At 34.1% G+C, this 14,397-nt stretch overlaps 1 protein-coding gene across 1 annotated transcript in view; it reads right to left on the minus strand.

Annotated features, from left to right (window-relative positions):
• LOC143057926 (uncharacterized) overlaps positions 1-1,084 on the minus strand; it is a 32,219-nt gene extending 31,135 nt beyond the window's left edge. The window contains exon 1 of the mRNA XM_076231383.1: positions 961-1,084. The gene's annotated coding sequence lies outside the window, so the exon portion shown is untranslated. The remainder of the gene's footprint in view (positions 1-960) is intronic.
• Between the last annotated feature and the right edge of the window lie 13,313 nt (positions 1,085-14,397).

Genomic DNA, 14,397 nt, shown 5'->3' on the forward strand with positions numbered 1-14,397 from the left:
GTGCACGATTTAATCATTTATTACGCAAATGTATCGTATACTAATCATTTTTTTCTCTATTTGTTATGATTTGAGAATATGGCTGCTCATTACTTGTCATGCTTGAAGTTGAGGTTTACCAATTGTCACCTTGTAGTAAACAATTACCAAAAAAGCATTTATATTGAGCATGTTTTTACAAGTACAATCACATATTAAGTTTATTTCAGTGACAAATCCATGTGCATTGCGAACATGTCACAGTTTGACGTCGCGGACATAACATTTTACGTTAGTAACCTCATTACCTCCCCTGTAACTGTATCGTATGCCCTAAACAACATAACCAAGACTCACACGACTCACTGAAAACCTCCAAGAAGAGATTTCTTCTAAAAAGTTTTTATGTATAAAATAATGTACTCTACCTCTATGTTGGAATGACATGAATGGTGATCAGCCTCAGGAAGGAAAACAAACACCTGGTATTCTCTAATTGTGGTTTGATTGAAATTATTTTTCAATTGGGTTGCCATTTTTTGTTTTTTCCAGTTTGTTGCATTATCATCAACCTGTAATTAACTGATACTCTAATAATAGATTAATGCTACCTTAATTTTATTAAATTAGTAACAAAGTCTATGGTTTGTACTGTAAATAAAGAAAATAATGCTCCCATTCATTTAATCAGCATTGACTGCAAAATGTGAGTATTATTCATACTCATTTGCTGATACATGTGCATGTTTAAAGAGGTATCAGTGGCGAATCAAGAACATACAGCGACCTTATTTCAGTATTTGATGGATCTGCATACACATTTGATCAATCCTATTCTCAGTTTTTGTGACCAAAAGAGATTTATAAATAAATCATTCAAATCTCAAATTGATTTTGTATCATAATAACTGCATGTTACATAACAAAGAATATAAATAATACTTTTGTTCTGTTGTATCATCACAGAAAGGAAATAATTACCCTAAATTCAGGAAACTTCAAAATTGTTCTAATCTTGACCGCTGCCTCACATCCACTCTTCTTAGTATTTTGGACAAGGCGACGGCTTTTACCACTGGTGGCTGTGTATTCATGGTCCATGTTGGGTGTTGCCTTAAAATTAGTAAAATAATAAGCAATCAAAATTAGTGGACATCAATTTTCAGTTAAGTGAATCAAACTAAACGATTCTTTAAGTCTGATGCATTTCTCATGTCTTTATAATATCTTGGTGATGCACATCAAACATGTCAAATGAAAAAGAAATATACATTTATAATAATATATATAATGAAACAAGAATGTGTCCAAAGTACACAGATGCCCCACTGGCACTATCATTTTCCATGTTCCATGGACCGTGAAATTGGGGTCAAAAGTCATTTGACTTTAAAATTATAAATATCATATCATAAGCATCAAGTGTACTAAGTTTCAAGTTGATTGGACTTCAGCTTCATCAAAAACTACCTCGACCAAAAACTTTAACCTGAAAATCCAACTTTCATTTTATATGTTCAGCTGACCTTGAAATTGGGGTCCAAAGTCTGAATAGGCTTTAAAAATAGATAGATCATATCATAAGCAACAAGTGTAATAAGTTTCAAGTTGATTGGACTTCATCTTCATCAAAAACTACTTCGACCAAAAACTTTAACCTGCGGACGAACAAATTAACTGACGGACGAACGAACGAAGCCACAGACCAGAAACATAATGCCCCTCTACTATCGTAGGTGGGGCATAAAAAGTAGAGGCTTGGATGATAATGGTTTTTTTTTCTTCTTATATAAAACTTTCGATTAAGATGTTCCCCTGATAATTTTAGTCTTCTGATTGTTTTAATAAATTCAAATACAATAAATCATGTTTAAGCTAAAGTTATATTATGTCTGTACTACATTTATTGATAAGGACCACATAATTTATATAATCCTCCATAAATAGATAATCTGTGGGTAAATCTGCTAGTTATAGTTGCAATTTAATTTTTATCCTGCCTTCCATTCCAAAGTGCAATCCCTTTTTTAAAATCAAAGCCTTAAAGGCTGTAAAAGCAATTGCTGCCATGTTAATGTTTGGGGACTTTTATTTTTCATCCACATATATACAAGAATTAAACCTGACATGAGTGTTGTCTAGTTAAAAGTAAGAAGGTTTTAACTTTATATAACTAAAAGACTTTAGCAGAAAGTCATTTTTAATATGTTTTATATTTCACAAGGAGACAACACGTTTACCAGGCTAAAGTTGGGGTCAAATATACATGTGCTGAAACATAAATATACATGTGCTGAAACATATAACTCAAAAAGAAATCATCATGGATTATCCCCTGGTAGTGTTTGTAACTTTCTTGGCAATAATTTCCTTTATTGATTTAATTTTAACAATTTTCATTATTAATTTATATTTAACCATTAACACAAATGATTAAGTTAAAACATTTCAACTTTCCAGACGCAAATGTTAAAAAACGGGAAAGAAATAAAATATCTTACAAGACATAAACATGTAAAGAATAAATGTATATTTCAGCTTAATAAAAATATTTTCATAATGTTACTTTGTCATCATTTTTAAAACTAAGTTCCAAACATTATTGCTCAGTTGATATGTGTCCTTCTGATGCGGTACGAGCACAGGCACTTGTTTCTATCCATAGGAAGGTCGACTATCCATATAAAGTGCATGTGGGTACGAGATAACTACAATTCTCATGCAATCCCGAAAAGGGGGGTCATCACAGACAAACATGACATTAAATCGTTATCACTGAACTAGTATATATATTGTATAGGGGCCAGCTGAAGGACGCCTCCGGGTGCGGGAATTTTTCGCTGCATTGAAGACCTGTTGGTGACCTTAATTCTGCTGTTGTATGTTTTTCTATGGTCGGGTTGTTGTCTCTTTGACAAATTCCCCATTTCCATTCTCAATTTTATTATACGAACAAGAACAAACAGCTCTACGTTGATTTGATATTTATCAATTTTCAGGAAACATTGCGAAAAATGATCTTCAATATTTCGAAAACATGTGAAATAAAATTGCTAACAGGTGGACCGTCGAGTGTCAACAAACGTAGTAGACTTGTTCACTGAAAAGACGAGGATAATGGTTTCATCTGACATAATTATGTTATGCAAACTCAGTTTTGATCATGATATTTAAAAAGACGTACTTTTTTCAATCTATGTATTAATAAACTAGAAAATTCCAAATTGTAAATATCTCTTCATCTGGACCGACTTGGCATCTACTACGTTTGGACGGGTCCATTTCATTAGTAAGGTGATCGATAAATATTACGGAGTTTTGACAGAAAAGGAAAACGAACTTATTGTTATGTGTTTTCAACAAGGGTTTCGTTCCGCTAAATTATTTGCGCAAATAAAGTTTGTCTATTTTTAGATTACAGGTAATAATTTGACACTACGCATTAACCTGTGTAGTGATTTTGATTTTACGATAAATGTATGAATGAACGATAATTTTATGAATGAACAAGAGCACCTGACCTCTTAAAGAAACACAAATTAAACATAAAAAACCGTATTTATTAGGAGATAATTCAGATAAATTTTCAATACTAAATCAACAACTGAAATGAATCCATATTTTGTTGAAACATCGTACGAACGGCGGAAAACGGAATCGCATTTATAAAAATGTACTTTTTTTCACTCGGACTTCTATGTTATTTGATAGTCAAACGGTTGACCCTTTAAATACAAAAATACATCTACAAGAACATATTCTGAAACTTCTTAAATCCACTAACTTTTTTTTTAAAGTTTCAAGCTATGTATTGCATTAGAAAACATACATAGGTGTTAAAGAATGACTGACCAGTAGCCTGTTTAACAAAATACTATGGCTTGATCTGGGCGGAGTCTCTGATCTGGGTCACAAAGATGGCCATACGCGACGGCATAAAAGCAATTGCTTTAAAAACCCAGATAAACAGAAATTTACTGAATGATCCCTTCCCTTCCCTCATAAAGCAAACCTTTTGTACAGGATTGTGCCTGTTTTTGCCTTGATGGCACTCTCTAACTTCATTTCCTAGGACTATAAACGGGACACCATCTGCTTGTATTTGTGGAACATTTTGTTTATCTTCCCACCGTATTCTACTACCATCTAAAGTTGATACATCTGTTTAAATAAAAAAGAAAAACAATATTTTAATTATATTTTACTAAACATGCCTCGGTAGTTGTCATAGACATCTGACCTCCTATATACAGTATAAAAACATTATTTATCAAAACCATGCCTCGGTAGTTGTCATAGACATCTGACCCCCTAAATACAGTATAAAAACATTATTTATCAAAACCATGCCTCGGTAGTTGTCATAGACATCTGACCTCCTAAATACAGTATAAAAACATTATTTATCAAAACCATGCCTCGGTAGTTGTCATAGACATCTGACCACCTAAATACAGTATAAAAACATTATTTATCAAAACCATGCCTCGGTAGTTGTCATAGACATCTGACCTTCTAAATACAGTATAAAAACATTATTAATCAAAACCATGCCTTGGTAGTTGTCATAGACATCTGACCTTCTAAATACAGTATAAAAACATTATTAATCAAAACCATGCCTTGGTAGTTGTCATAGACATCTGACCTTCTAAATACAGTATAAAAACATTATTTATCAAAACCATGCCTCGGTAGTTGTCATAGACATCTGACCTTCTAAATACAGTATGAAAACATTATTTATCAAAACCATGCCTCGGTAGTTGTCATAGACATCTGACCTTCTAAATACAGTATCAGAGCACCATTTATTAAAACCATGCCTCGGTAGTTGTCATAGACATCTGACCTCCTAAATACAGTATCAAAACACCATTCATCAAAACCATGCCTCGGTAGTTGTCATAGACATCTGACCTTCTAAAACAGTATCAGAGCACCATTTATTAAAACCATGCCTCGGTAGTTGTCATAGACATCTAACCCCCTAAATACAGTATAAAAACATTATTTATCAAAACCATGCCTCGGTAGTTGTCATAGACATCTGACCTCCTAAATACAGTATAAAAACATTATTTATCAAAACCATGCCTCGGTAGTTGTCATAGACATCTGACCCCCTAAATACAGTATAAAAACATTATTTATCAAAACCATGCCTCGGTAGTTGTCATAGACATCTGACCTTCTAAATACAGTATAAAAACATTATTAATCAAAACCATGCCTTGGTAGTTGTCATAGATATCTGACCTTCTAAATACAGTATAAAAACATTATTAATCAAAACCATGCCTTGGTAGTTGTCATAGACATCTGACCTTCTAAATACAGTATAAAAACATTATTTATCAAAACCATGCCTCGGTAGTTGTCATAGACATCTGACCTTCTAAATACAGTATGAAAACATTATTTATCAAAACCATGCCTCGGTAGTTGTCATAGACATCTGACCTTCTAAATACAGTATCAGAGCACCATTTATTAAAACCATGCCTCGGTAGTTGTCATAGACATCTGACCTTCTAAATACAGTATCAGAGCACCATTTATTAAAACCATGCCTCGGTAGTTGTCATAGACATCTGACCTCCTAAATACAGTATCAAAACACCATTCATCAAAACCATGCCTCGGTAGTTGTCATAGACATCTGACCTTCTAAAACAGTATCAGAGCACCATTTATTAAAACCATGCCTCGGTAGTTGTCATAGACATCTAACCCCCTAAATACAGTATAAAAACATTATTTATCAAAACCATGCCTCGGTAGTTGTCATAGACATCTGACCACCTAAATACAGTATAAAAACATTATTTATCAAAACCATGCCTCGGTAGTTGTCATAGACATCTGACCTTCTAAATACAGTACAAAAACATTATTAATCAAAACCATGCCTTGGTAGTTGTCATAGACATCTGACCTTCTAAATACAGTATAAAAACATTATTAATCAAAACCATGCCTTGGTAGTTGTCATAGACATCTGACCTTCTAAATACAGTATAAAAACATTATTTATCAAAACCATGCCTCGGTAGTTGTCATAGACATCTGACCTTCTAAATACAGTATGAAAACATTATTTATCAAAACCATGCCTCGGTAGTTGTCATAGACATCTGACCTTCTAAATACAGTATCAGAGCACCATTTATTAAAACCATGCCTCGGTAGTTGTCATAGACATCTGACCTCCTAAATACAGTATCAAAACACCATTCATCAAAACCATGCCTCGGTAGTTGTCATAGACATCTGACCTTCTAAAACAGTATCAGAGCACCATTTATTAAAACCATGCCTCGGTAGTTGTCATAGACATCTAACCCCCTAAATACAGTATAAAAACATTATTTATCAAAACCATGCCTCGGTAGTTGTCATAGACATCTGACCTCCTAAATACAGTATAAAAACATTATTTATCAAAACCATGCCTCGGTAGTTGTCATAGACATCTGACCCCCTAAATACAGTATAAAAACATTATTTATCAAAACCATGCCTCGGTAGTTGTCATAGACATCTGACCTTCTAAATACAGTATAAAAACATTATTAATCAAAACCATGCCTTGGTAGTTGTCATAGACATCTGACCTTCTAAATACAGTATAAAAACATTATTAATCAAAACCATGCCTTGGTAGTTGTCATAGACATCTGACCTTCTAAATACAGTATAAAAACATTATTTATCAAAACCATGCCTCGGTAGTTGTCATAGACATCTGACCTTCTAAATACAGTATGAAAACATTATTTATCAAAACCATGCCTCGGTAGTTGTCATAGACATCTGACCTTCTAAATACAGTATCAGAGCACCATTTATTAAAACCATGCCTCGGTAGTTGTCATAGACATCTGACCTTCTAAATACAGTATCAGAGCACCATTTATTAAAACCATGCCTCGGTAGTTGTCATAGACATCTGACCTCCTAAATACAGTATCAAAACACCATTCATCAAAACCATGCCTCGGTAGTTGTCATAGACATCTGACCTTCTAAAACAGTATCAGAGCACCATTTATTAAACCATGCCTCGGTAGTTGTCATAGACATCTAACCCCCTAAATACAGTATAAAAACATTATTTATCAAAACCATGCCTCGGTAGTTGTCATAGACATCTGACCACCTAAATACAGTATAAAAACATTATTTATCAAAACCATGCCTCGGTAGTTGTCATAGACATCTGACCTTCTAAATACAGTATAAAAACATTATTAATCAAAACCATGCCTTGGTAGTTGTCATAGACATCTGACCTTCTAAATACAGTATAAAAACATTATTAATCAAAACCATGCCTTGGTAGTTGTCATAGACATCTGACCTTCTAAATACAGTATAAAAACATTATTTATCAAAACCATGCCTCGGTAGTTGTCATAGACATCTGACCTTCTAAATACAGTATGAAAACATTATTTATCAAAACCATGCCTCGGTAGTTGTCATAGACATCTGACCTTCTAAATACAGTATCAGAGCACCATTTATTAAAACCATGCCTCGGTAGTTGTCATAGACATCTGACCTCCTAAATACAGTATCAAAACACCATTCATCAAAACCATGCCTCGGTAGTTGTCATAGACATCTGACCTTCTAAAACAGTATCAGAGCACCATTTATTAAAACCATGCCTCGGTAGTTGTCATAGACATCTAACCCCCTAAATACAGTATAAAAACATTATTTATCAAAACCATGCCTCGGTAGTTGTCATAGACATCTGACCTCCTAAATACAGTATAAAAACATTATTTATCAAAACCATGCCTCGGTAGTTGTCATAGACATCTGACCCCCTAAATACAGTATAAAAACATTATTTATCAAAACCATGCCTCGGTAGTTGTCATAGACATCTGACCTTCTAAATACAGTATAAAAACATTATTAATCAAAACCATGCCTCGGTAGTTGTCATAGACATCTGACCTTCTAAATACAGTATAAAAACATTATTAATCAAAACCATGCCTTGGTAGTTGTCATAGACATCTGACCTTCTAAATACAGTATAAAAACATTATTTATCAAAACCATGCCTCGGTAGTTGTCATAGACATCTGACCTTCTAAATACAGTATGAAAACATTATTTATCAAAACCATGCCTCGGTAGTTGTCATAGACATCTGACCTTCTAAATACAGTATCAGAGCACCATTTATTAAAACCATGCCTCGGTAGTTGTCATAGACATCTGACCTTCTAAATACAGTATCAGAGCACCATTTATTAAAACCATGCCTCGGTAGTTGTCATAGACATCTGACCTCCTAAATACAGTATCAAAACACCATTCATCAAAACCATGCCTCGGTAGTTGTCATAGACATCTGACCTTCTAAAACAGTATCAGAGCACCATTTATTAAAACCATGCCTCGGTAGTTGTCATAGACATCTAACCCCCTAAATACAGTATAAAAACATTATTTATCAAAACCATGCCTCGGTAGTTGTCATAGACATCTGACCTCCTAAATACAGTATAAAAACATTATTTATCAAAACCATGCCTCGGTAGTTGTCATAGACATCTGACCCCCTAAATACAGTATAAAAACATTATTTATCAAAACCATGCCTCGGTAGTTGTCATAGACATCTGACCTTCTAAATACAGTATAAAAACATTATTAATCAAAACCATGCCTTGGTAGTTGTCATAGACATCTGACCTTCTAAATACAGTATAAAAACATTATTAATCAAAACCATGCCTTGGTAGTTGTCATAGACATCTGACCTTCTAAATACAGTATAAAAACATTATTTATCAAAACCATGCCTCGGTAGTTGTCATAGACATCTGACCTTCTAAATACAGTATGCAAACATTATTTATCAAAACCATGCCTCGGTAGTTGTCATAGACATCTGACCTTCTAAATACAGTATCAGAGCACCATTTATTAAAACCATGCCTCGGTAGTTGTCATAGACATCTGACCTCCTAAATACAGTATCAAAACACCATTCATCAAAACCATGCCTCGGTAGTTGTCATAGACATCTGACCTTCTAAAACACAGGGGTTCAAATTAACGGTGGTCCGAGGTCCGCGACCTTTCACTTTTGCAAGCGGACCTTCGTTTTGGTTACTAGCTACGCCCGACGGACCTTCGATTTGAAAGAAAATAAAAAATAACTTCGCAGACCTTTTTATCAAAATTTCCAAATAAACGATCTCAAAATAAATTCTCATCTTTATTATTCATGACAGCAATATTCATTTTATCCAACCGCTAATTTTATACCGAAAATCGTTAAAAAGTAATTTGTAAATCCGAGTGAAATCGTATCTGACTGACAACATCAACATAGAAAAACAATGGATGCCATATATAAACCGGAAATGAAGATAATTACAATACCGGATCAGTTTCCGGGACGGATAAGGGTAATTCCGGGTTTGCCGATCAAATACAATAAAAAAAATAATGTCAGGCTTGAAGTTGTGACAAAATACATCTAAGATTATGAAATATAATCACTAGAATTGAAAACCAAAAGATATATGGAAAAGAAAGAAAGACCAGAAAATATTTTAGGTTGAAACTCAAAATTACTTAATAAGTTTTTTAGTTGACAAATTTCCATGTCAACATCCAATACAATGTGACAGCATTTTTCTTTTATCATTAATACATGTGGATATGACATGCAGATGTTTTTAAAGTGTAAACAAATTACTGCAATTCCAAGGGGTAATTTCTCCTCAATTTTTAGGGGCCTGTAAATAGCTGGAAGTTTCGTACTTTATTATCAAAAATAGTGCAACTAGATATGATACAATGTAACAAAGTAACAAGCTCTAGTGGACTTTTAAAATCGAGTTGAAGTAGTGTGAGCCCTGAGGTAATGATATAATTAGTAATTAATTACTAATCTTGGTTACAACACACCTACCAACAGTGACACCCTACCAAATAAAAAAAAATAAAGATAATATGAATTCATAATATACAAGACAATTATATTTATTAGTTTATTGAACATATTATACAACAGTGACACTGACAATGTAACAAGATAACCTAACACCAAAGGCACAATAATTTTGTATCTTACTGTGTTATAAAATATTTCAAGTAAAAGTAGGACCTGCAATTTAGGTTGTGGACCTTTCAGTTTTGAGTGTCAAAGGTCCTGGACCTTCCAGTACCAAATGTTAATTTGAACCCCTGAAACAGTATCAGAGCACCATTTATTAAAACCATGCCTCGGTAGTTGTCATAGACATCTAACCCCCTAAATACAGTATAAAAACATTATTTATCAAAACCATGCCTCGGTAGTTGTCATAGACATCTGACCTCCTAAATACAGTATAAAAACATTATTTATCAAAACCATGCCTCGGTAGTTGTCATAGACATCTGACCCCCTAAATACAGTATAAAAACATTATTTATCAAAACCATGCCTCGGTAGTTGTCATAGACATCTGACCTCCTAAATACAGTATCAAAACATTATTTATCAAAACCATGCCTCGGTAGTTGTCATAGACATCTGACCTTCTTAATACAGTATAAAAACATTATTTATCAAAACCATGCCTCGGTAGTTGTCATAGACATCTGACCACCTAAATACAGTATAAAAACATTATTTATCAAAACCAAGCCTCGGTAGTTGTCATAGACATCTGACCTCCTAAATACAGTATAAAAACATTATTTATCAAAACCATGCCTTGGTAGTTGTCATGGACATCTGACCTTCTAAATACAGTATCAAAACACCATTTATCAAAACCATGCCTCGGTAGTTGTCATAAACATCTGACCCCCTAAATACAGTATAAAAACATTATTTATCAAAACCATGCCTCGGTAGTTGTCATAGACATCTGACCACCTAAATACAGTATAAAAACATTATTTATCAAAACCAAGCCTCGGTAGTTGTCATAGACATCTGACCTCCTAAATACAGTATAAAAACATTATTTATCAAAACCATGCCTCGGTAGTTGTCATAAACATCTGACCCCCTAAATACAGTATAAAAACATTATTTATCAAAACCATGCCTCGGTAGTTGTCATAGACATCTGACCACCTAAATACAGTATAAAAACATTATTTATCAAAACCAAGCCTCGGTAGTTGTCATAGACATCTGACCTCCTAAATACAGTATAAAAACATTATTTATCAAAACCATGCCTCGGTAGTTGTCATAGACATCTGACCTCCTAAATACAGTATAAAAACATTATTTATCAAAACCATGCCTCGGTAGTTGTCATAGACATCTGACCTTCTTAATACAGTATAAAAACATTATTTATCAAAACCATGCCTCGGTAGTTGTCATAGACATCTGACCACCTAAATACAGTATAAAAACATTATTTATCAAAACCATGCCTCGGTAGTTGTCATAGACATCTGACCTTCTAAATACAGTATAAAAACATTATTTATCAAAACCATGCCTCGGTAGTTGTCATAGACATGACCTCCTAAATACAGTATAAAAACATTATTTATCAAAACCATGCCTCGGTAGTTGTCATAGACATCTGACCTCCTAAATACAGTATCAAAACACCATTCATCAAAACCATGCCTCGGTAGTTGTCATAGACATCTGACCTTCTAAATACAGTATCAGAGCACCATTTATTAAAACCATGCCTCGGTAGTTGTCATAGACATCTAACCCCCTAAATACAGTATAAAAACATTATTTATCAAAACCATGCCTCGGTAGTTGTCATAGACATCTAACCCCCTAAATACAGTATAAAAACATTATTTATCAAAACCATGCCTCGGTAGTTGGCATAGACATCTGACCTCCTAAATACAGTATAAAAACATTATTTATCAAAACAATGCCTCGGTAGTTGTCATAGACATCTGACCACCTAAATAAAGTATAAAAACATTATTTATCAAAACCATGCCTCAGTAGTTGTCATAGACATCTGACCTCCTAAATACAGTATCAAAACACCATTCATAAAAACCTTGCCTCGGTAGTTGTCATAGACATCTGACCTTCTAAATACAGTATCAGAGCACCATTTATTAAAACCATGCCTCGGTAGTTGTCATAGACATCTGACCCCCTAAATACAGTATAAAAACATTATTTATCAAAACCATGCCTCGGTAGTTGTCATAGACATGTGACCTTCTTAATACAGTATAAAAACATTATTTATCAAAACCATGCCTCGGTAGTTGTCATAGACATCTGACCACCTAAATACAGTATAAAAACATTATTTATCAAAACCATGCCTCGGTAGTTGTCATAGACATCTGACCTCCTAAATACAGTATAAAAACATTATTTATCAAAACCATGCCTCGGTAGTTGTCATAGACATCTGACCTCCTAAATACAGTATCAAAACACCATTCATCAAAACCATGCCTCGGTAGTTGTCATAGACATCTGACCTTCTAAATACAGTATCAGAGCACCATTTATTAAAACCATGCCTCGGTAGTTGTCATAGACATCTAACCCCCTAAATACAGTATAAAAACATTTTTTATCAAAACCATGCCTCGGTAGTTGTCATAGACATCTGACCCCCTAAATACAGTATAAAAACATTATTTATCAAAACCATGCCTCGGTAGTTGGCATAGACATCTGACCTCCTAAATACAGTATAAAAACATTATTTATCAAAACAATGCCTCGGTAGTTGTCATAGACATCTGACCACCTAAATAAAGTATAAAAACATTATTTATCAAAACCATGCCTCGGTAGTTGTCATAGACATCTGACCTCCTAAATACAGTATCAAAACACCATTCATAAAAACCATGCCTCGGTAGTTGTCATAGACATCTGACCTTCTAAATACAGTATCAGAGCACCATTTATTAAAACCATGCCTCGGTAGTTGTCATAGACATCTGACCCCCTAAATACAGTATAAAAACATTATTTATCAAAACCATGCCTCGGTAGTTGTCATAGACATCTGACCTCCTAAATACAGTATAAAAACATTATTTATCAAAACCATGCCTCGGTAGTTGTCATAGACATCTGACCCCCTAAATACAGTATAAAAACATTATTTATCAAAACCATGCCTCGGTAGTTGTCATAGACATCTGACCTTCTAAATACAGTATCAAAACACCATTTATCAAAACCATGCCTCGGTAGTTGTCATAGACATCTGACCCCCTAAATACAGTATTAAAACATTATTTATCAAAACCATGCCTCGGTAGTTGTCATAGACATCTGACCCCCTAAATACAGTATAAAAACATTATTTATCAAAACCATGCCTCGGTAGTTGTCATAGACATCTGACCTCCTATATACAGTATCAAAACACCATTTATCAAAACCATGCCTCGGTAGTAGTCATAGACATCTGACCTCCTAAATACAGTATCAAAACACCATTTATCAAAACCATGCCTCGGTAGTTGTCATAGACATCTGACCTCCTATATACAGTATCAAATTACCATTTATCAAAACCATGCCTCGGTAGTTGTCATAGACATCTGACCTCCTAAATACAGTATCAAAACACCATTTATCAAAACCATGCCTCGGTAGTTGTCATAGACATCTGACCTCCTAAATACAGTATCAAAACACCATTTATCAAAACCATGCCTCGGTAGTTGTCATAGACATCTGACCTCCTAAATACAGTATCAAAACACCATTTATCAAAACCATGCCTCGGTAGTTGTCATAGACATCTGACCCCCTAAATTCAATATGAAAACATTTTTAATCAAAACCATGCCTCGGTAGTTGTCATAGACATCTGACCTCCTAAATACAGTATAAAAACACCATTTATCAAAACCATGCCTCGCTAGTTGTCATAGACATCTGACCCCCTAAATACAATATGAAAACATTTTTTATCAAAACCATGCCTTGGTAGTTGTCATAGACATCTGACCTTCTAAATACAGTATCAAAACACCATTCATCAAAACCATGCCTCGGTAGTTGTCATAGACATCTGACCTCCTAAATACAGTATCAAAACACCATTTATCAAAACCATGCCTCGGTAGTTGTCATAGACATCTGACCCCCTAAATACAGTATGAAAACATGATTTATCAAAACCAGGCCTCGGTAGTTGTCATAGACATCTGACCTTCTAAATACAGTATGAAAACATTATTTATCAAAACTATGCCTCGGTAGTTGTCATAGACATCTGACCACCTATATACAGTATCAAAACACCATTTATCAAAACCATGCCTCGGTAGTTGTCATAGGTAGTTCAATTGATCCACTAAGTGAAAAGGGTATTTATTCTATGTGTATTCTGTTTCTTTAATAATTTTGACTGAACTTTAGTGATGTTAGTTGTATAAGATTGTGCTAAAATAAATAGACTCATA

The sequence above is a fragment of the Mytilus galloprovincialis genome, chromosome 13, assembly GCF_965363235.1.
Source record: "Mytilus galloprovincialis chromosome 13, xbMytGall1.hap1.1, whole genome shotgun sequence".
NCBI lineage: Eukaryota > Metazoa > Mollusca > Bivalvia > Mytilida > Mytilidae > Mytilus > Mytilus galloprovincialis.